General features: G+C 46.2%; 1 protein-coding gene and 1 long non-coding RNA gene across 4 annotated transcripts in view; one reads left to right on the forward strand and one right to left on the reverse strand.

The window, feature by feature from the left end:
- Positions 1-24,100, reverse strand: part of TCF20 (transcription factor 20) — a 216,369-nt gene that overhangs the window by 112,843 nt on the left and 79,426 nt on the right. Inside the window, exon 1 of one of the 3 annotated variants that reach the window (XM_038397546.2) lies at positions 5,255-5,424. The exons of the other annotated variants lie outside the window; for them this stretch is intronic. The gene's annotated coding sequence lies outside the window, so the exon portion shown is untranslated. Of the gene's footprint in view, positions 1-5,254; positions 5,425-24,100 lie in introns of those variants that run through there. 3 annotated transcript variants of the gene reach the window in all.
- On the forward strand, positions 967-9,286 carry LOC122457442. The gene is made up of 3 exons (XR_006276959.1): positions 967-978; positions 7,515-7,523; positions 8,810-9,286. It is a non-coding gene; the product is annotated as an uncharacterized LOC122457442 (long non-coding RNA).

Consider the following 24,100-nt stretch of genomic DNA (forward strand, 5'->3'; position numbering starts at 1 on the left):
AAATGATTTAATGACCAGTGATCAGAAATAATAAAAATTCAGTCCTAGGAACAACCATCAGCAGCACTGACCTGAACCCAGCAGTCACACTCATTAGATATCTATATACAGACCTGACCTTTGTGTAGGTCAGGGTGGGGAGAAAGCATACATCATCCCTTGAGGATGATATAGGTGACAAATCTGAGAAACTGTCCCAGACTGAGGTGTCATTAGAGGAAGCTTTGGAACAAATTGGTAAACTAAACAGTAATAAGTCACCAGGAACAGATTGTATTCACCCAAGAGTTCTGAAGGAACTCAAATGTGAAATCGCAGAACTACTAATTGTAGTCTGTAACCTATCATTTAAATCAGCTTCTGTACCAAATGACTGGAGGACAGCTAATGCACAGGTGTCCAACCTGTGGCTCTGGAGCCACATGTAGCTCTTCAGAAGTTAATATGTGGCTCCTTGGATAGGCACCAACTCTGGGGCTGGAGTTACAGGTGCCAATTTTCCAATGTGCCAGGGGGTGCTCACTGCTCAACCCTTGGCTCTGCCACATGCCCTGCCCCCAGTCCACCCCTTCCCGCCCCCTCCTGTGAGCCTGCCATGCCTTCGCTCCTCCCCACAGCCTCCTGCACGCCACATAACAGCTGATCGGGAGGTGCAGGGAGGGAGGGGAAGGTGCTGATCGGTGGGGCTGCCGGTGGCTGGTAGGTGCTGGGAGCCGGGGTAGTGGGGGAGAGCTGATGGGGGGCTGCTGACATTACTGTGGCTCTTTGGCAATGTACATTGGTAAATTCTGGCTCCTTCTCAGGTTCAGGTTGGCCACCCCTGAGCTAATGTGACACCAATTTTTAAAAAGGGCTCCAGAGGCGATCCTGGCAATTACAGGCAGGTAAGCCTGACTTCAGTACCGGGCAAACTGGTTGAAACTATAGTAAAGAGCAAAACTGTCAGACACATAGATGAACATAATTTGTTGGGGAAGAGTCAACATGGTTTTAGTAAAGGGAAATCATGCCTCACCAATCTACTAGAATTCTTTGACGGGGTTAACAAGCATGTGAACAAGGGGGGATCCAGTGGATACAGTGTACTTAGATTTTCAGAAAGCCTTTGACAAGGTCCCTCACTAAAGGCTCTTAAGCAAAGTAAGCTGTCATGGAATAAGAGGGAAGGTCCTCTCATGGACTGGTAACTGGTTAAAAGATAGGAAACAAAGGGTAGGAATAAATTATCAGTTTTCAGAATGGAGAGAGGTAAATAGTGGTGTCCCGCAGGGGTCTGTACACGGACCAGTCCTATTAAACATTCATAAATGATCTGGAAAAGGGGGTAAACCGTGAGGTGGCAAAAATTGCAGATGATACAAAATTACTCAAGATAGTTAAGTTCCAGGCAGAGTGCAAAGAGCTACAAAAGGATCTCTCAAAACTAGGTGACTGGGTAACAAAATGACAGATGAAATTCAACGTTGATAAATGCAAAGTAATGCACATTGAAAAACATAATCCCAACTATAAGTATAAAATGATGGGGTCTAAATTAGCTGTTACCACTCAAGAAAGATCTTGGAGTCATTGTGGATACTTCTCTGAAAACATCCATTCAATGTGCAGCAGCAGTCAAAAAGTGAATAGAATGTTGGGAATCATTAGGAAAGGGATAGATAAGACAGAAAATATCATATTGCCTCTATATAAATCCATGGTACGCCCACATCTTGAATACTGCATGCAGATGTGGTCGCCCCATCTCAAAAAAGCTATATTGGAATTGGAAAAGGGTCAGAAAAGGTCAACAAAAATTATTAGGGGTATGGAACAGCTTCCATATGAGGAGAGATTAATAAGATTGGGACTTTTCAGCTTGGACAAGAGACTACTAAGGGGTGATATGATTGAGAGCTACAAAATCACAACTGGTGTGGAGACAGTAAATAGGAAAGTGTTATTTACTCCTTCTCATAACACAAGAATTGGGGTCACCAAATGAAATAGACAGACAGCAGGTTTAAAACAAACAAAAGGAAGTATTTTTTCCACACAACACACAGTCAACCTGTGGAACTCCTTGCCAGAGCATGTTGTGAAGGCCAAGACTATAATAGGGTTCAAAAAAGAACTAAATAAATTCATGGAGGATAGGTCCATCAATGGCTATTAGCCAGGATGGGCAGGGATGGTGTCCCTAGCTTCTATTTGCAAGAGGCTGGGAATGTGTGACAGGGAATGGATTCACTTGATGATTACCTGTTCTGTTCATTTCCTCTGGGGCACCTGGCACTGGCCACTGTTGGAAGACAGGATACTGGGCTAGATGGGCCTTTGGTCTGACCCCAGTATGGCCATTCTTATGAGGAGGCATATTCCCTACGGATGATGCTTATAAGACAGAATTCTAGCTCATGATGCAGCCATTCAGTCCACCAGTGGGGAAAAAGAACGGCGGGAGGGATTGCTCTTTCCAGATGATGGCTCTGCTTCACAACTTTTATGATAAAATTCATTCATTCATTGAGGTGATCAAGGTTCTGTCTTGCTCTGCTAACATTTCTGAAAAGAGGTAGTGACCACCTCAGGAATTAGCTAGCATTGTATCTCGAGAAAAGGAGGTTTCTTTAATGCCCAAGTCTTTTTCTTCAGGATTGAAGGGACGGGGGGTGGGAGGGAAATGGGTGATGGTGGTGGCAGCAGCAGCAAGAGAGCCTCTCATAATAAGGGGGGGGGGGTAATCTGTTCAGTTACCCTTTACCAGCCACTGGAGGCTCTCCAGGGGATTCAGGCATCTCCTGCCCAGGGCTCTCTCTTGCTCTTAGAAAGATCCTTGCATGTGCTCCCTGATTACTTCCCCTCCTCAGAGAGGGAAATTCCCTTATCTCAAATGCTTTTAGCCTCTTGCTGAGATCTCCTGCCCAGCTGGAGCCTGCCTCCTTCCCTCACAGCAGTATATGAATGTGACAGAAGACACCAGGCAACCTTCCTTTGCTTAGGAAAGGGATCGAATCCTCTGCCTTTCCAATATGGGATGGGGATAACCCCTGGGTACAATATTGAGGAATGTCTGTCAGCATACTGAAGGGAATTCATAGAAAAGCAGAAGAGTGGTGAAAGCCTCATGACTTCAGTCATTTGAAACAGGTCTGGACAATGCCCAGAGGAATATGCGGGAGGGAACAATCCTGCACTACCCAGAGGAGAGGAGAAGGTTTAAGCTCTTTTCCATATCTAATCTCTGCTAAATCACATCCTCAAATATTCTCTTCCCTCAAATCACATTGTGGCTCCACACATAGATTACAGCAGATACACTACTCAGCCCCACCTAGATTTTGCCATGCATTGGTCTTCTGTCACATCTGTCTTCTGTCATTTAAAGAAAACAGCAGAAATGAGGGAGCTGTGGATTTCCTGAGGGAGTGACGGGTCATTTGACTTCTCTGAGGGGTGAGGTAGGACTCCAGGCTCCACTTCCGAGCTAATAACTGGTCATGGCTCAGAGGAACCAACACAACACTTAGATAGCAAAAGTGTTTTTACAAACTAACAAATCTTCACAACTCCCCTGAGTGGCCAGTAACACCCTTTTAATGCCAGGGGAAGGAGCAGAGATGAAAAGACATACGAGGGGTTATATCAGCATCCCAGAGTGGGGAAGAGAAGATGAAATTTAGTTATGCAGAGGGGGCAGTGCAATAACTTTTCATCACTGAAGACCTGGATTCAAATCCTGTCTCCGATCACCACTGAAGTTACATTAGCACAGAGGTTCTCAAACTGTGGTTCGCAGAGCCTTTCCTAGACATCTGCAGAATTACATATTTTCAGAACCATGCAGTAGGTGCATCTCTTCTGATAATCCAGCTGTCTGTTTAGACTGCAAGAATGCGCCACAATTAATTATACATCTCTGCTACAAAAGACCAAGTCTATAAGTGCAAGGGGGTGCTGTTCATCAAGACTCAGATGTATTGGCAGAGGTGCATGAGGGTCCAGCTGTAAAAAACGCATGGGGTGCTGTAGGTCATCAGGACTGAAGCACACTGGGGACCAGAAAATGGAATAGCAGGGATGCTGCAGACTGTCAGGACGAGATGAACACAGCTCTGCCAATCAGGGTATAGGAATGGAATAGCAGAAATGCTGCTGGTCATCAGAATGAGGTGCTGTGGTACCGAGGAACTTGCACAGCACCTTCATGCACCTTCTGTCTCCAGCCCTTCGTTTTAAAAATAGAACAAAAACACTACATCACTGTCAATAAGAGTCCAGGTGAATGTGAGTCAGTGCAGGGTCATTTTTAGCCAGATATCCTTTTCTGCTGATTTCCTTGGAAGTCCCTTTTCCCTTGAGTGTGTATTTAATAAAATACAGAAACAACGCAATGTCATACAGCTTTTCACTGTCACTCTCTCCCCATCCTTCCTCCTCCAGACACATAGACTAACACAAAATGACGGCTTCCTGAACAGACTGAATGAGCAAAGACCTCGCTCCTTTCTTAACTGTCTGCATTCTACTCTCTCGCTCCAGTCATATTATATCACAAAACTCAAAGCAGCCCACCCACTGCCCCTTCTTTGTCCAAAATCTCAAATGAATGGCAAACTGGACACAGAAAAAACTGCTAAAGGGAGCTGCAAGTTAACCAGCCCCCCCCCCCTTGTCATTTTGAGGCAGTTCTTTGCTGATGCACCTAAATGCTATTTTGCGGTCATCAGTTAAAAAGATGGAGATATTAAAAAGAAGGAATTATGTCTCACAGCTCTTGAGAATGTGACCCTGAGGCCCTGCCCTTCTCCCTCCTTATGTATACACCCACCACATTCAAATACCAGCCCCCCTCCCCCTTCTTCTCCGGTACCACTCTGAACCTGCAAAGCACAAGCACACAACAACAACAAAAAAAAACACCGCAGCCACAAACCCAATAACCCATTTATGTCGGTTTCAAAGCTAGAGACAGAATGCAAGGAACAGCCAGCAGCTGGGGCCTTTGAAATGGACAAGAAAGAGGCTCACTGTGACCAGCCAAATAGGACTCCAGCTGCGTTCCGCTGAGAAATGGTATTAAGCGGTTTCCCGGCCCCTACCCTGCATCCCTCACTGCCTCCCTCCCCGCACACACTATCAGAGAATGCACCGTACAGCCAGAGCGTCACTGGCTGGCACACACACGCGTGTGGTCTGCAAGATCTGGCCTTTACAGGGCAATTTTACACTCTAAACTTTCAAGAAGAAGAGAAATAAAGCCAATTTACTGTACCTTTCTGGCATGATTCTCAGCTTTCCCTGCTGCTTCTCCCCACCCCCTTCCGATTTATCTCAGCTACTGGTTTTATAAACCAAGAGGGTGGGAGTAAAGAGGAGGGGGCTTTTTTCCTCTTCTCTCAGCCCCGTCTGCACCTTCTGCCTGAGCCTGCAAGTGAAGTCACAAGGCTGAGTCTGTGACATCACATGGAGTCTACAAACACTGGATTGTGACTTCACTGCAGGCTAGAACAGGGAGGAATATGAGAGGGGAGGGGAAAAGACTCATTCATTACACATATCTGCTATAGTAACAAAGGGAATACATGAAATGGCTGGCCATGGAAATCACTTGTTGTATCAAATGTGCTCTTTTTTTGTTTGTGAAATAAAGTTTGCTCCACAATGAAAATATCTTTTCAAGGTGGTTTGGGGGGGGGGGGGGGGGGCGAAAAACTAGTAGCAGGAGGTGCTTGGACAAAATGTGATCTTCCTGTGCCATGTACCCACCCTGGAAACCCTCTTAGGACTGAAGTAAATTGACAGAACTGCTTGTGGGGTATCAAGTCTGGATTAGGAGGAAAGTGCTACAGGTCAAGATCAAGGTGCACTAGGGGGTAGTGAAAGCTCAGGGCTGGAATTCGGAGGGAGGAAATCTGGGGAAAAGCAGGGGAATGGCAGGGGATACTGCAGGTCAGGACTGAGGTGCATTGGCAGAACAGGGCAGGTCCTAACAATGGTTTAACAGAGGCTGCTGCAGGTTAGGATTGAAAGTGTAATGGCAAAGATGTTGTAGGAGTTGGCTATAGGTCTAGGCTGGAATATTAATTAGCATGTTCGGCTTCTTCCATCTGAAGAGCTGACTCGCTTTACTCTTATTAACTGGAATACAGGGGGTGCTGCAGGTCAGGACTGAGATACATCCACACAGTTGTATGTGGGGTTAGGCCTGGGAGAAGCCACTTGGAGTGCCAGAAGAGGCTCTTGTTCCCTGCCTGAGGGATAGGTGGAGGGGATGCAACAGAGATTAGAAAGGACAAGCAGCTTTAGCATATATGTTTTCATAAAAAAAAAAAAAAAAAAATCACATTCATGAACTATCCAAGGACCAAGTGGCACCAAAACTAGCTGTAAAACAGAGGTAGGAACATGGAAGTTTTCAAGAGTTGCTTACGAAGTCAGTAATAAAAGGTCAAAATTTAGTATGATTTCAGATATTTTCAGGAACCAAAAAATATGCATACATTGTTTTGCTTTATTTGTGTTCTAAATTTAAGTCTTTTCGTCCAGCATAGGAAACCCAATCTCACCCACAATGGACTAGTGCATGACCACCAAGAGATTAGAGACTAGTTTGGAGTCGCATGAAATGCAAACATTAAACAGCAATCACTGTACAAAATCACTTTATAAAATTCTTAGAGAAAGACAAGGTGGTTGAGGTAAGATCCTTTAATGGACCACCTTCTGCTGGTGAAAGAGATAAGTTTTTGAGCTCCACGGAGCTCTTCTTCAGATCTTTGACTTTAAATAATAAAAGTGGGTTTGTAAACAAGTAAGGACATAAAAAAAAAAAGTTGCCCTAGACAGTCCAGGGTGAGTCTCAGTGTCCCCTCTTCCATTTTGCAGAGGAGTGGAAGACTGTCTCTCATGGAATAGGCTGTGGAGTACACCCTAGTCAGGGGTACCATATAGAAGCCATGTCCCTCAGTACCATATCAGGACCCTAGCAGCCCTCCCCTGCTTCTTGACTCTAGAGTGATGCAATCAGGGATTCCCTTTGGCTGCAAGTGCCCCTGGGATCCCTGTGGAAAAAATAATATACTTCTAGGCTGTAATATCTTCTTTTTGAGCATCTCTGCAAGGCCAGAGGAGGGACAATATATATGTGCCTCCTGACCTGCCCAATTATGTGCTCCCCCTACAGTCTCCACCCCTTTTCCAGCTCAGACCTCCAGAGCATATTCCACAAGGTGTGAAGGGGAACGTGGGGGGAAAGATACTGCCGTAGAATTGTTTGACCCTCCCTGGAAGAATGTTAAAGTTTCTCCTGTGCTGTTAGAACAAAAGTGACAGTGTTTACAAGGGGAATACACAGACAATATAAAAAGTATAACAAATCCCTGCCACACTTCAGTGGGGAGAAGGGAGATCAGTGCATGGAATGGGAAGTGGAATAGAAACAATCCCCGGGTAATGGGTATATTCACCACTGGCCAATATGGAATGGAATCCAAACTACTCAACTATCTCATTAGGACCTGTACTACTAACAGCACAGAAAGGTGTAGCCCAGGAGAAGGGGGCATAAAGGTAGCTATAGGCAACCTGTACACCCCTAGAATTCTAGACTGTCATGGGGACTGGTGTGGCCCCTTCCAACCAGAAGCTGCTCTCACTTATGGGCGCTTCTAGATTACTGCCTATAGGCTGCTCCACATCTTGGAACAACTCAGATACCCTGTAGCAGTGTGTACTGCAGGAACTCTCAACTCCCATTCCAGGTATGGTCTTTGCCATGGGGAAATTCCTGCCCTGCTGACGGTGGGTCTCTTATGACCCCTGTATGTCAGTGCAATGTTAAATGGGCTGCAATGGGCGGAGGGAGAACCCCTCCTATCTCTAGTAGTGGGGGCTATGATTTAGGAATAGGACGATCTGCTGTATATCCCTCCCATTACTATGCTGTTCCAAATGGCCTTTCAGGGGAAAGTTGACTGGTACAGAGGAGCACAGGGTTTGGATGGAGACATCCCTTAGGGATGAATTTATTAAAGGGGGAACTCTAGAGATTCTAGTAAAGAGGACAGGAAAGAAGTTGGTGAAGTACTGGAGCTAGTGAGGAACAGTCAAACATAAAAGGAGTCCCATTTAAATACAACATATGAAGACAAGCAATGAGTTTTGACAAAATGTCAATTTGCTTATGCACAAATGCTAGAAGTTTATATACTAAAATGGGTGAACTAGAGTGCCTGGCATTAAATGAGATACTAGACATCATGAAAACTTGGTGTAATGAGGATAACCAATGGGACGTGGTAATACCAGGGTGCAAAATATATATTAATAACAGAGTAGGCCACACTGGTGGAGGAATGGCACTATATGGGAAAGAAAGCACAGAGTCAAATAAAGTAAAAATCTTAAATGAATCAATCTGTACCAGAGAATGTCTATGGATAGAAATTCCATGCTTGAACAATAAGAGTATAGCAGCTGGAATATACTAGTGATCAGTTGACTGGATGGTGACAGTGATTGTGAAATGCTCAGAAAGATTAGAGAAGCTGCAAAAAGAAGAAAAACAAATAATAATGGGGGATTTCAACTATCCTCATATTGACTCTGTATATATAACCTAAAGAAAGGATGCAGAGATAACATTTCTAGGCACATTAAATGGCTGCTTCTTGGTGCAGTTCTCCTGGAACCCACAAGGAGAAAGGCAATTCTTGATTTTGTCCTAAATGGAATGAAGATTCTGGTCCAAGAGGTGAATATAACTGAACCACTTGGTGACCATAATGTAATTAGAATCAACATCCATGTCAGGGGGGAAATGCCAAAGAAACCCACCAAAGCAGCATTTAACTTTAGAAAGGGGGAAGTACACAAAAATTCAGAAGCTAGTTAAATGGAAATTAGAAGGATCAGACACAAGGATGAAATGCACGCAAACTGCATGGAGACTATTTAAAAACATCATAATAGAGACTCAAACTAAATAGAAACCCACAAAAACAGTAGGAAGACAAAATAAATACCACCATGGCTAAACAGCAGAGCAAAAAAAAAAAGAGATGGTTAAAGGCAAAAAGGCACTCTTTAAAAAATGGATATCAAATCCTAGAGGGGAAAATAGAAAGGAGCATAAACTTTAGCAAGTCAAGTGTAAAAGTAAAATAAGGCAGGCCAAAAAAGAATCTAAAGAGAAACTAGCTAAGGCAAAAAAAAACTAACGGCAAAAAAAAAAATTATTTTTTTTTTTTTTTAAGTACAATAGAAGCAGGAAGCCTGCCAAACAATCAGTGGGGCCACTGGACAATCAAGGTACTAAAGGAGCACTTAAGGAAGACAAGGCCATTGTGGAGAAGCTAAATGAAAAGAGCCCTGTGTGGATACAAAATTTGTATCTACATCTGATCCACAACCCGCAAATATAATCCGCAGACAAAGTGGATATCCACAGATTTGCAGAGCTCTATAAATGAATTCTTTGCATGCATACAGGAGAGATCCCCACACCTAAGCCATTCTTTTTAGGTGACAAATCTGAGGAACTGTCCAAGATTGAACTGTCAATAGAGGAAGTTTTGGAACAAGTTGATGAATTAAACAGTAATAAGTCACCAGGAGCACATGCTATTCACCCAAATTCCTTCAGAACTCAAATAGGAAATTGCAGAACAACTGTGGTATGTAACCTACCACTTAAAACAGCCTCTGTTCCAGATAACTGGAGGATAGCTAATGTGAGGCTGATTTTTTAAAAAGGCTCCAGAGGCGATCATGACAGTTATAGGCCAATAAGTCTATACCAGGCAAATTGATTATTCTGTTCTTTACTGGAGTTTCAACAAACACATAGATAAACACAGTATGTTGACAAAAGCCATGTTGATTCTTCTCCAAGGAAAATCATGCCTCTCTAATCTATTAAAGCAGGGGTTCTCAAACTTCATTGCACTGAGACCCCCTTCTGACAAAAAAAATTACTACATGACCCTAGGAGGGGGGACCAACCAAAGCCAAAGCCCCACTGCCCTGGGTGGGAGGTCCAAAGCCCTATAACTTGCGCCCTGCCACCCAAGGCTGAAGCCATTGGGCTTTGGCCCCAGGCCCCAGCAAATCTAATACCAGCTCTGGTGACCCCATTAAAATGGGATCCTGACCCACTTTGGGGTCCTGACCCACAGTTTGAGAACTGCTGTATTAGAATTCTTTGCTGATATAGTACTCTTGGATTTTCAGAAAGCATTTGAAAAGGTCCCTTACTAAAAGCTCTTAAGCAAAGTAAACAGTCATGGGATAAGAGGGAAGGTCCTCTCATGGATCAGTAGCTGGTTAAAGGTGGGGGTGGGAAAAAGAGTAGGAAAGGTCAATTTTCAAAATGGAGAGAGATAAATAGCAGAGTCCCCCAAGGATCTGTACTGGAACCTGTGCAACACAACATATTCATAAATGATCTGGAAAAAGGGAGAAACAGTGATGTGGCAAAATTTGCAGACAATACAAAATTACTCAAAATAGTTAAGTCCAAAGCTGACTGCGAAGAGTTACACAGGCAGCAATGTGTCACATGAAATTCAGTGTTGATAAATGAAAAGTAATGCATCTTGGAAAAACATAATCCAAACTATACATATAAAATGATGGAGTCTAAATCAGCTGTTGCCACTCAAGAAAGAAATCTTGGAGTTATTGTGGATAGTTCTCTGAAAATATCTTCTCAGTGTGCAGAGGCAATCAAAAAAAGCTAACAGAATTTTAGGAATCATTAGGAAAGGGATAGGTAATAAAACAGCAAATATCATAATGCCCTTATATAAATTCATGGTACGCCCACACCTTGAATACTGTGTGTAGTTCTGGTCACCCTATCTCAAAAAAAGATATATTAAAAATTGAAAAGGTACAGAAAGGGCACCAAAAATGATTTAGGGATATGGAACAGTTTCCATATGAGGCGAGATTAAAAAGACTGACTTTTCATCTTGGAAAGAAGACGACTATGGCGTGGTTATGATAGAGGTCTATAAAATCATTAATAGTGTGGAGAAAGTGAATAAGGAAGTGTTATTTACCCCCTTCACATAACACAAGAACCAGGGGTCACCCAAGGAAATTTAATAGTCAGCAGGTTTAAAACAAAAGGCACAGTCACTACTTCACATAAGGCACAGTCAACCTGTGGAACTCATTGCCATGGGATGTAGTAAAGGCCAAAAGTATAACTGGGTTCAAAAAAGAATTAGATATGTTCATGGAGGATAAGTTCATCAATGGCTTATTAGCCAAGATAGTCAGGAATGCTCTGGGTGTCTTTAGTCACTAACTGCTGGAAGCTGGGAACAGACAACAGGGGATGGATCCCTCAATAATTCCGCTGTTCTGTTAACTCCTTCTGACGCATCTGGCATTGGCCACTATCGTAAAACAGAATACTGGGCTAGATGGACCATTGGTTTGACCCAGTATGGCCTTTCTTATGTTCTTATAGAGACAACTGTCCAGTCCCATAGATATGTTATACTTTTTATATTGCCTGTATTCCCCTTGTAAACACTATCACTTTTGTTCTAACAACATAGGAGAAGCCTTAACAGTCTTCCAGTCCTTTCTCTCCTGAGGTTCACTGTCAGCCCATCCACCACAGATATGCAGCCAATGTTAGGATGGCAACATGGCAGCCGTTCTGTACCAATCATGCTACCCAATAACATTAAGTGAGGGAAAATGAAGGGGAAAAAACAGAAATTAGAGCAGGGGTGCTTTAGGCTGGCCCAAAACGTAAGGAGTGGACTTGGAATTTGACCAGGACACTGGGGCTAAAGCCGCTCTTCGCTTGTACAAAGTGCCATGGGAGCTAGTGGGATTGTGAGTATTCAGAGTATGCCTCATCCAAAAAAGAGAGAGCAAGGAATCAATGGGTTTATTTTCTCACACTATGATTGTTTTGTTGATGTGGAAAGGTAATTAAAAAAAAAAGTTTCAATTCTGAATGAGCCCCAGAATTCCCAGAGCCCGAAGACTGCTGCTTAGAGGCAGATTAATCACACTGAATTCTCCATCTAGATGTTGTACGCACTCCAAACTCCCACCGCTAATAGCTCTAATATTCTCCTCAGCATGTGCATGCTGCTGGTGTTATGTTCCAGGAATATTAATTCCACAGCTCAAGATTCTCTCACTGGCACATGTACCCTGAAGGCTTGTTGTTGGGCATCAGGAGATTATGAATAAGATGAGAAGAGGGAAAGAGAAAATATTGCTGGGGGGGAGAAGGGGGCAAAGCAACTTGCTGAAAAAGTCACCCTAGACAGCCAGCCAATGAATGTTCCCCAGTAATGTCAGCAGTACAAACAATCAAATAAAGCCACTTAATGCCCAATCATTTAAACAAAAAGTAGCCAACTGCAGAGGAAGACTTCTTATTCCTAGCTTTAGGAGCACAGTACGGTAAGGGACAGCGGGGATCGTCAAGTCCAGTCTACGCTATTGGAGGCAACCCTATCATTATCTGGATCCTAAATGTATCAAGCTCCATCTTAAAACTAGCTACGTTTCTTGCCCCATTACTCCTGTTGGAAGGCTGTTCCAGAACTTCACTCCTCGGCTAGTTAGAAACAATGAAATCTTCTGATTTCCAGCCTAAATTTATTCATGCCCAGTTTACATCGATTTGTTCTTGTGGCCAACGCTGTCCTTTAGCTTGGACAGCTCTTCATCCTCCCTATGTATTTAGAGAGAGCAATCATATCCCCTCTCAGCCTTCGTTCGCTAGGCTAACCAAGCCAAGCTGTTTTAGTCTCCTCTCATAAAACACCTGTGTGTGTGTGTGTGTGTGTGTGTGTGTATATATAAATCTCTCCTCTGCTTTTTCCACCAAATGCATCCGATGAAGTGAGCTGTAGCTCACGAAAGCTTATGCTCTAATAAATTTGTTAGTCTCTAAGGTGCCACAAGTACTCCTTTTCTTTTTGCGAATACAGACTAACACGGCTGCTACTCTGAAACCTCTCATAAACCAGGCTTTCTAGTTCCCCTGATCATCCTAGTAGCTCTTCTCAGTACTGGTTCCAGTTTGAATTAAGCTTTCTTGAACATGGGTGACCAAAATGGAACACAGTATTCCAGATGAGGTTTTATCAATGCCTTGTACAATGGCATTAATACTTCAACTGGAAATACCTCACCCGATACATCCTAGGATTCATAGCCACATCAATTGGTGACCAATAGTCATCCTGCTGTCGACTAAAATCCTACGAGGTCTTTCTCTTCCTCTGTCATTTCCAATTGACGAGCCCCCAGCTTATAGCTGAAATTCTTGTTATTAGTCCTTAAGTAAATGACCTTGCACTTTATACTATTAAATTTCATCCCATTTCTATGACTGGTCCTCTAATAGAGGCACAGAGAGGTAAACAGACTTACCCAAGGTCACACAACAGGTTAGTGCCACAGGCTGGAATAGAACCTATGTCTTCTGACTCCCAGCGTCCTACCCCTCAGACAACACTGCTTTGTGCTACCCCCTGCCCTCAAACTTGCCAAAATTTCAAATATCAGTTGTAAGATTTGACAGATTTTACTTTTAAGTCAACTGACGTATATTAATAATACTGATATTAAGCATTTATACTGCACTTCATCTAGAGACCTCAAAGCACTTTACAAGGGTGAGTAAGCATCCTATCCTCATTTTACAGATAGGGAGATGGAGAGAGGGATAGGTTCAGCGAGTCGTCTTTTCCTTGACTTTGTCACACAGAGGGTCAGAAGCACTTTTAGGAACAGAACCCAAATCTTCTGGCTCCCAGCACTGTACTTTATCTCAGATGGAGAAAATGTATCATTGAATATTAATGCCAGAGCAATGAGAAGCAGGTGGGGGGAGGACTAGTACTCTCCCAAACTTCACCAGCAAAATAAATTCTGACCATGTGAGTCACCAAAATGAGACATTGCTCACTGTAGATTGTGTGCAAATATGCAAAAAGAAAAGGAGTACTTGTGGCACCTTAGAGACTAACAAATTTATTTGAGCATAAGCTTTCACGAAAGCTTATTCTCAAATAAATTTGTTAGTCTCTAAGGTGCCACAAGTACTCCTTTTCTTTTTGCGAATACAGACTAACACGGCTGCTACTCTGAAACCTGTGCAAATATGGTGTTCCAAATATGATTGTGCACGCTCTGATCTTTACTGGGTTCCTTGAGTTTGGCTTCAATATGCCCATTGGCCCTTGGGCATGGTGCCTTCTTGACGGTGAGTGGGGAGAGGAGGGAAAGAAAAGGCACCATCTCCAAAATGTCACCCGCTTGTGCCACCACAATGAGCTATCACTCACAGTGAGGTATGCAGATGTGCAATACCGCACTCTCCTCTCTTACAGGAAGAATTAAAGTTATTAATGCTGACATTTAAATAATCACTGGATGTTTGACTTAACCACTCACCAAGATGAATGGGGCAGTTCACACCTCTCAGAGCTATTGCTCTCTGCAGACTCTCATAGACATCTATGTACTGGTTACACTTCATTCACTTTTTTTTCTTCGCAACCATAACAGCTAGAGAGATTTTTTTTTAAATGAAAACTGATATTCTGGGAAACAAGATAGCAGATCCAGAGAGGCGCCATTACAGTACATCGGCATGCACCACCAAGCCCTGATGCTGTGTCATGATCAGGGCCGGTACAAGGATATTTTGCTCCCTAGGCGAAGCTTCCACCTTGCACCCCCTGCACCCACCCCCCGCTGACAACCTCCGAAAACTAGTAAACTTAGCAATATAAACAGCCTGTCAGAACGGGTAACGGCTAAGGCGTTTCAATTGTTTGCCATTGCCTCTGATGGTATCCCATTCAAAGTCTTACTATTGTGCAAAGCTAACCAATTGAGCCTGGCATTGCATCACCAGCCAGGTTAGGCAGGGTGACAAATCCCCCTTGCCCCAAAGGGCCATTATCCTGGTGACTAATTTCTACTCCAAGTCTGTAAAGCAGACTTTTAAGGTAAATACATTATTCCTTCAATATTACCCATGCACACATCTCACAAAGATTCTTACTCTTGACAAGTTACCAGCCTTGTGTAGATCCCTTCCACGTTCCTCTTTGCAGCTAATTGCCCTGAAAGACACATGTGGGGTGCAGTGAGTTTGTCAGGCCTGTGGTGACAGCTGTTTGTGAAGATCAGGGGGCCCTCTGCCACGGGTGCTGGTGTCACAGTGAGCCTGGGGTGGCTCACAGTATGGGGCAGGGCACTGAGACTGGTGAGTCAGGTAACGCTCACTGGGCTGGGGGGCAGGTGGTGCTGGGGTGGGGCAGGGGCAGATACCTGTCAGTCTCCAGTACTCGGGCTGTGCCAGGGCCAGCAGCCTCTTCACCTCGGAGTCTCCCCCTTTTGCCCGGGGGCCACTCCTCCTCTCAGGCTCCCCGGCTGCTGCCGCCGCTGCCACCCGGGAAGAAACAGGTGGGGGGCGCTGCCGCGGAGGAGACGCAAGGGGCCGGGCTCGGCTGGGGCCCCGCACCTGCCGGCCGAGAGCAGCAGGAACCGGGCGCCGCTCGGGTGGGGAGCTGGGCGGCCCGAGCCCAGGGCAGCAGCAGCCTTTGCAGAAGCAGGGGCAGGTGGGGAGCGTAGGCGCCTGGGGCTCAGGCCGCCCAGCTCCCCCCGAGTGGCGCCCGGTTCCTGCTGCTCTCGGCCAGCAGGTGCGGGGCCCCAGCCGAGCCCGGCCCCTTGCGTCTCCTCCGCGGCAGCGCCCCCCCGCCCACATCCTCCTGGGTGGCCACAGCGGCAGCGGCCAGGGAGCCTGAGAGGAGGAATGGCCCCGGGCAAATGGGGAAGACTCCAAGGTGAAGAGGCTGCTAGACCTGGCGCGGCCCAAGCGCTGGAGACTAACAGGTATCTGCCCCTAAGCAATAGTGTAAAAAAAAATTTGAGCCACCGTTTTTTGGCGCCCCCAAATCTTGGCGCCCTAGGCAGCTGCCTAGTTCACCTAGTGGTTACACCAGCCCTGGTCATGATGATAAATTCAGAATGCTGTAATTGCTGGATAGGGCTCTCAGGAGAGTCCTGGCAGGGAGGAGAGAGGAATATACTGTAAATTTTGGAAAGGGTGGTATTCTGTGATATAGAACAAGCTCTGAAAAACTTTTTCCAAGATTTTTTGTTTTAACCCAGACAGGTGAGGGCTATCCTCTTTCCACAACCTAATCTAATCCATCACTCTACAGGCCTGTCCACTGCAACATGAGATGAGACACTTCTTTATCTTCGGATGCAGCTCATATCCTCAACTCTCTTCACAAACAGATGCCTTACCAAGCAATAGATAGTGGCAAGACTGAATTCTGCAGATGCTATCCAGGATTTCAGTCTAGTCTTACCTTCTGATCTTTGCTGAACCCCACAAAAAGGGTCCCTGAATTTTGTAGTAGGATAACCACGAACATAAGCAAGAATATGGCAAGGCTTAGATTATAATGTTACCCCATTTTCAGCAATGAGGCCTTGTAATACTGGAGTGAAGGGAGCAGTGGCCTAGGGTCCTGTTCTCTCCCCTTAAAAAGGAAAGCTACACTACAGTATTCTTAAGCAATGATCAAAAACAGTATAGTGTTTCAGGCCATTTCTATAGAATACCATAGTACTGTTTGGGGTAATGACTGTAGATAGAATACGGTTATGTTTGAGGAAGCTGTTTTTCCTTTTTTGTTTGTATGAATGAAGATATTCTGGAGAACCAAAAGTCTAATGATTAAATATATTTATATATATATATATTATATGCAAGAATCATCTCTTAATCTTGGCACTCAGAAGAACTCAACTCCCCTACCTAAGCACCCTCCCTCCACCCCCTCACCTTGATATTCCTCTTCCCACCCATTAACCCAGTACCTGCAGTGCAGTGTTCAACTGGGACTGCAGGAGCTGCGGCTGCTGTCATCTCTTTGTAGCTGGCAGTCACCTGCCAATCTCGCCCCCACTTCCTCCTCCTCTCGCTTCCCCCACCCCTCATCAGTGCAGCTCTCTCTGGGGACATATCCATCTCTCTCTCTCACTCCCCCCTAGCCTAGCAAAATAACAAATGCTAACTCAATAAAATCCCCCCTCAAAGGTTTTTAATTACCAGACAGTGCACAGTGCTAAAGACTCACACGTACAAAGCGAGAATGGGGACAGAGGAGAGGCTAGCAGCAGGGGGTAGGCACAGTTTGGATTGATGCAGCTTTTATGCAGAGGAAGAGACTCATTTCCCCACCACACACACAGTAGCCCTGGCACAGGGAGCCTGAACATTCCCACAGGACAGTGGTGCTCATGGAACCAGAAGGCACTTTGGTGTAACAGATATCTGGCAAACACAGGAGAAAGGAGGCCTGTGCACTTTGGGCCCAAAAGATACTGGCCACAGGAGAGCGGGAGGTGTGATGTGCTAGCATGCAAGGTTGACATGCAATACAGTCCCAATTAAAAAAAAAAACAATGAGGAATCCTTGTGGCACGTTAGAGACTAACAAATTTATTTGGGCATAAGCTTTCGTGGGCTAGAACCCACTTTAATGGTGACCGGAAAACGTGGGAGAGGAGGGAGGCAAATAAATCAATTGTGTTTCTTTATGATATGTAAAAATAAGATCAGGATGGATTTTTTTTTTCCCTGCTTGCAGGAGACAAGTCTCTTCTTCCCTGTTTTTGCTGAAAGACTTCTTGGAAGATTCAGAGATGCGGCTTGGGCGTTTTCCCAGCCCTTAATTGAATGGGCAATGAGTGTTGAATCTTAAAAACAAACAAACAAACAAACAAAAGAAAAGCACTCACTTTCCCAAATGCTTGTTTTGTTGTTTGTTAATTATTTAAACTCCCCAGAGTTTTAAAGGGTCGGAATAAAAGTTACTTCACATGTCAGTTAATGAAGTTTCATTATATTGTTTCCCCCATGTCAGAAGCTACCAGTACTCAGACCGTCCATCAAATCTTCCAAACAAGAGGTTAAACAAAACCTGAAATTTCTTCTACACTACAAACAACACACAGGGAGGGGAAAACTAAAACAAACAAAAAAACCCAAAAAGATCCATTAAAAGCCACAATTACAAAGCATTTTTTCCTCCTTTGTGGATCACTCTTAATATGAAGACATTGACGCTCCAAGTCTTCATCTTCTTAAACCAGAGGGTAAGTTCAAAATCCAAACTGGTAATTGATGCCCCCATATGGGCTAAGAAAGGAAAGAGTCCTACTAGCTCTAGGGAAAAATGTACTCTCTGCACATATGGCAAGGACTGACTGTGTCTTGTCAGAGGGCTTATCTCCAAAGTCATAACTGGGGCAGAGGTAGAGGAATCACTCAGGAAAGGAGACACTATTGATCAGGAAAAGAGCATGCTTGGGGGGCTGGGGAGTTGGTATAAAACAAAATGGATAAAAAACAGACTTTCTGTTGGGAGTTGAGGAGAGGAGAAAAAACAGACACTGGGGAGAGGGGAACCCATGGCAGGTGTCAATCATAGAGTGTTCCAATACAAATTCCCAAACCCTTGGGAGGGTGTTTCAGAGAAGTTGGAATGGGGAAATGAGGTACACACTGCCTGTAAAACCTTTGGCTGCCCCCCACCCCCACCAATGAATGCACTGGCAGTTGAGAGCACCCTCTACTCCACTGAAATAAACAGCGGCCTTCCCATCGCTTCATTAAACTAACACAGCTTCTCGCCATCGCCTCGGCAACCGCCACAGACCTCCTGCTCACCAGCTGGGGGAATTAAAGGCAGCCTGGCAGCCAGCCCCCCTCTGTTATATTTGAAAGCTCACATTACACCAGAGAGCATCCTAGGCAGGTCAGGACAGCCTCAGAGATGCCACCTTTCAAAGAAGAAATTATGTTAAATAGAGCTCTCCTCCACCCTGCCTTTGGTAGGCTGTCACCCCCACAAGAAATTAAATGTCCCAGAGGCTTTTTTCCTTACACATGGGGATACCAGTGCCCGGCCAAGTCTCGATCTCTCAGCACACAGAGTTCTAATAATAGAGGCTGCACGTGAGTGATCACTAAGCGTAGAAAACCACCATGTTTGCTTTGTGCAGCCACTACCTCCAACCCACCACTGCAAAAATGTGCTTTTGTCTAGCTTCGCACTTATCCTGCACTCCTCCTCATTGTATCTGAGCATCACTTGAGAACCCTATGATTGTAACAGGCACTATAGAAAAGCCAGTTTGGTTCCAGAGTGTCAGGGATGAAGCGGGTTTCAGAGTAGCAGCCGTGTTAGTCTGTACTCGCAAAAAGAAAAGGAGTACTTGTGGCACCTTAGAGACTAACAAATTTATTAGAGCATAAGCTTTCGTGAGCTACAGCTCACTTATTCCTCACAGTGACAACAGTACAGTCAAAACACTCTCAATCCCCACCCCCATGCAACACTTTCCTCTTGCTCCCCAAAAGTAGACAAATGAGTGGAATAGACCCTCTTGTCTCCTGGGTGAAAAAGGCTATGGTAGCATTCTAGCCCGACTGCCTGCTTTCTCCATATTACAGTCTGCCTCTTGATTACAAAAGATGAAAAAAATAACTGCCCCTTTCTTGTTTTTCCTTAAGCCTCAGGAATCCCCAGTCAAAAAGGGACCGTGGCAGCTCCTCCACTAAAAGTCTGGTCAGTGGCACAGCGGGGCTAAAGCAGACTTCCTGCCTGCCCTGGCTCTGTGCAGCTCATGGCTGGCATATCCAGCTCAGAGGTGGTCACGGTGGCACAGCATGCTAGACCCGTCCCGAACGCCAGCTCCGCAGCTCCCATTGGCCAGGAACCGAGGAGCCCCCTCCCACACCCAAACTCCCTATCAGAGCCCGCATCTCAAACCCCCTCCTACACCCCAACCCCCTGGCCCAACACTGAGCCACCTCCCGCACCCAAACGCCCCCCCAGAGCCTGCATCCCACACCCTCTCCTGCACCCCAACCCCTTGTCCCAGCCCGGAACCCCCTCCCACACCCTGAACCCCTCATTTCTGGCCCCACTCCCCCAGCACAGAGCCCATACCCCCTCCCACACCTGCACCCCAACCCCCTGCCCTAGCCCTGAGCCCCCTCCTGCATCCCAAACACCTGTCCAGCCTGGAGCCCCCTCGCATACTCTGACAACACCCCAGAGCCCGCACCCCTTCCTGCATCCAGGGGTGAAACTAACTTAAAGGACTTACCAATACTCCGGAGTCCTAAGCAGGGGGCATGGCCTCAACTGGAAGAGGTGGGGCCTTTAAATACTCAGGGACCTTTAAATCAGGGCTCCGGCTGCAGCTGGGAGCCCTGGAGCCTTTAAATCACCCCCAGAGCTCCCAGCTGCAGACGCAGCTGGGAGCCCTGGGGCTCAGGGGCGACTTAAAGGGCCCCAGGCTCTGGCAGCCGCTACCGCAGCAGAGCTCTAGGCCCTTTAAATCACCCGGAGCCCTGCTGCCGCCACCCCGGGGCTCCAGCAGCGGGGCTCAGGTGGCGCTTTAAAGGGCCCAGGGGTTCTGGCCACTGCGGGGAGTCCTGGAGGTTGGGAGGGGTGCTTTAAAGGACATGGGGCTCCCCACAGTGGCCAGAGCCCCTGGCCCTTTAAATCAGCACCAGAGACCTGCTGCCCCTACCCTGGGGCTCCAGCAGCGGGCCTCGGGGGACGCTTTAAAGGGTCCGGGGCTCCCCACAGTGGCCGGAACCCTGGGCTCTTTAAACTGCGGCCGGAGCCCTGCCGCTGTTACCTCGGGGCTCCAGCAACAGGGCTCGGACGGCGCTTTAAAGGGCCTGGGAGCTCCGGCCACTGCGTGGAGCCTGGGGCCCTTTAAAGTTCCAGCCGGGGGAAGCTGGTCCAGTCCGGCATGGTGCACTGGCTCTTGCCAGTATGCCGGACCGGACTGGACCGGCTTATTTTCACCTCTGCCTGCACCCCAACCCCCTGCCCCAGCCCGGTGAAAGTGAGTGAGTGTGGGGGAAAGCAAGCCACGGAAGGAGGGGGGATGGAGTGAGCAGGGGCGGGGCCTCGGAGAAGGGTCAGGGCAAGGGTGTTCAGTTTTGTGCGATTAGAAAGTTGGCAACCCTACTCAGGTATGCAGGCCCCCCTCCTCTGCTACTGCACGCCGCACACCCTCTCACTCGGAATGGACAGAGGGCCCCTTCATGCAGTGCAGAGAAACCCCTCCACATCGCCTCAGAGGGAGCTGCTGCTCAGCTCACCCAAGTCCCTACTGCACCAAACATTAAAAAGGTCAGCTGTTTTCAGGTGGGAGATGGAGAAATAAAAAGCTCTCTTCTCCCACCTCACTGATGGCACCACATCTCACCAAATACTACTCTAAACTAAGCAAAGGAAGAGCTAGACCTTTAGGATGACATATTGCCATCAGTGGGTGTTCCACCTCGTAGCAAACATGCTACAAGGACTAGGCTAGCATTATCTGGGTTTCCAGCACGACTTGGCTCCCCTGGGCTTGCAACACTGGAGGAAGTTTGCTCATTTCCAGGACTGCCCCCTCACACAACAGCAGCTGATAAAGAAGCACTGTTGACTAGCTCAGGAGTCCAATCCTGTTTTGTGCTGTCTTCCATGACTACTGAGTGGAAGGCCTCAAAGGGAGGAGTGTAAAGTGAGGGGGAGAATGTTTATTCCACTTCTCAGCCTCATCAAATTATAATTTCACTAGCACATTTCAATCCTGACTGGAAGTGCACCCTGCCTTTTTAATTCAGGGAGCCCCAGACAGCTCTGCCAACACACAAGAGACAATGTGTACGACTAAGGGCTCATGAACAACTCTACAGATCAGTGTACGTAACTGAGTAAAAAAATGCAATAACACAGCTTTCTTTCAGTTTGAATCTCTTAAGCAAATTGTTATAAACAACAAAAGGGACATAGCTAGATTTTTTTTTGTTTTAAGCACACTTTAACAGCATCCCTTGTAAACAACTAAGAGTTGATGAAAATGTTGCCTTAACCTTAAGGTAGGATGCAGGGGAAGCTTTGCAGCCATTTGAAGGGGGAATTCTGAGGGCAAAGGTGTATGCAGACAGTTGCAAGCAATGGGAACAAGATAAGAGACAGCAGAAGCTGGTTAAATGTTGCAGCATTGCCATCTCTCAGGATTGGTGTTTCTCATAGCCTCAGGTCCTGAAGTCCTGTGATTATGCAAAATCTCAGCTTTCATTTAAAAGGCAAGTTTCTAGCTTTCATGGTTATAAAGGAAATCTTGAAAATGTGAACCCTAGAGTCTTAAAAACTAGAAGGCAAATAAAAAGAACCAAAAAGTATTATTATTTTAAATTTCATGATTTTAAGTTTGGATGCTTAGGGTTTGCAATACGGAAGTGGTGGGAGACCTGCAGTGATCTTGGCTGTGCTGTGCCCTGTCTCCACCTATCCAACTGCACTGGGAAACTCTCAGAACCTGTTCTTCACTTCAGTATTTTTCTCTGCCCCTCTGCTGAAATCTTCAACCAGGTGGTTCTTCTCCCCTCACCTGGACTATTCCAACTCCTCTCTTCCATGTTTTCCTCCCCAGGCCTAAGCTTCTAAATGCTAAAAACCTCAGACCCTGAGTGCGAAAAGGAGAGGAGCAGAATTAGTGTTGTCTAAACCTGGCTACTTCATCCTGCTCTCTTCCAGGGCTGGATTTCAGAACAGAAGGAAAAACCTCATCAGAGCTCAGACAGAGGGGCTCAGGGCAGGGGAAGGTCTGTGTCTGCGCGCACGCTATATTCTTCTCTCTTAGCCCTGCCATACATGATTAATCACTTCTGAGACATGCCTGCTGCTCCCCTCTGGCTCTCAAACAACCACAACAGCAGCAGCAAAGAGCAAAGAAACTTCCTAAGGTTCCTGGCCCTGGCCTAGGGAGTGTGTCCCAGCTGAGGCTTCTGATCCTAGAATGAATCTCTTCCCCATTACACACACACCAGCCTGTCTCATTTCTTTCAATTAATCGATACCCCTCCTCCCACTTTCAAATTCAACTGTACTCCCACCCCACCCTTACCCCCACCCATCTCTGTTTAATTGGAATTCATCTGTACTCATTCTCTGGAAAACTCTCCAGGAAGGCGTCCAGAAGACTAGCACAAGCTTAAACCTGCGCTTGACACAGGAGATGAGAAGCAAGTCTCTTTGAATGAATCAATTTGCAGTCCAAGCGAATCCTCTACAGTTTACCTCTCTGCCTTCCGATATCCCCTTCTTTCACGTCACTCCCCCGATCACAAAATGGAATAAAATGCCTGCCAGGCCAGGAGGGGGGATGATAACCAAAACAGGGAGCTGGGAGACATGCAGCATTGCCAAGAATGAGTCAGTGTGGAACAGAGAGTGGAACTGCCATGGACAGAGGTGAGAATGTCTGGCTGCCCACTTCAAGTCTACCAGCAGGGAGCTTTGACCTGCCCGTCTGAACAGCACATGTATGATTGTGGGAAGGCAGATGTCGGTCACAGAAACATGAGAGCTAGAAATCTGGGAGTACTATGAGAAATCAACAAGATTTACAGGGCCACCTCACTGTCTCCTCTGAGACACTGCCCTCATTTTCCCCAGGGCCACTCCATATTAGTCATTGATTGCCTATTCCAGTCCTGGAGATCCCCCTTCCCCAGTTCTGTCAGTGCACATCATACCTAATCTGCACCACCCCAGCTATCACAGTCCTGGAAATCCCACCTTGCCAACTCTGCCAGTGTTCATCAAACCCAACCAACAGCACCCCCAGCTATGCCAGTCCTGGCACCACACACAGCTCTGCCAATGCCCCTCAATACTGACCTGTACCCCCTTCCCCATATTTGTGTCTGTGATGGGGTGAACTCGCCCTGCACTGGTACTGCAAGGGTTAGTTCCGCTCTCTGGGCCTAGGAGGGCACGCCCCCAAGGCCCTGCTGGGCATGCTCTGGCTGGAGATTAGGTATAAAAGGCAGCTGCTCAGCTCATTCAGGGCTGATGCCAGACATGCCAAACCCACCAAAAAAAAAAAAATGCAGAAATTGGGCTTGTTTCTGGCTTAACTGGCTTGTGAATTGCTTGTTGGTAAGTTTTTGGCTTGTGGCTTTTTTTTTTTTTTGGATCAGCTCCCAGAAAGTAGGGGCAAGGGGTGCAGAGAGTCGGGT

The sequence above is a fragment of the Dermochelys coriacea genome, chromosome 1, assembly GCF_009764565.3.
Source record: "Dermochelys coriacea isolate rDerCor1 chromosome 1, rDerCor1.pri.v4, whole genome shotgun sequence".
Lineage (NCBI taxonomy): Eukaryota > Metazoa > Chordata > Testudines > Dermochelyidae > Dermochelys > Dermochelys coriacea.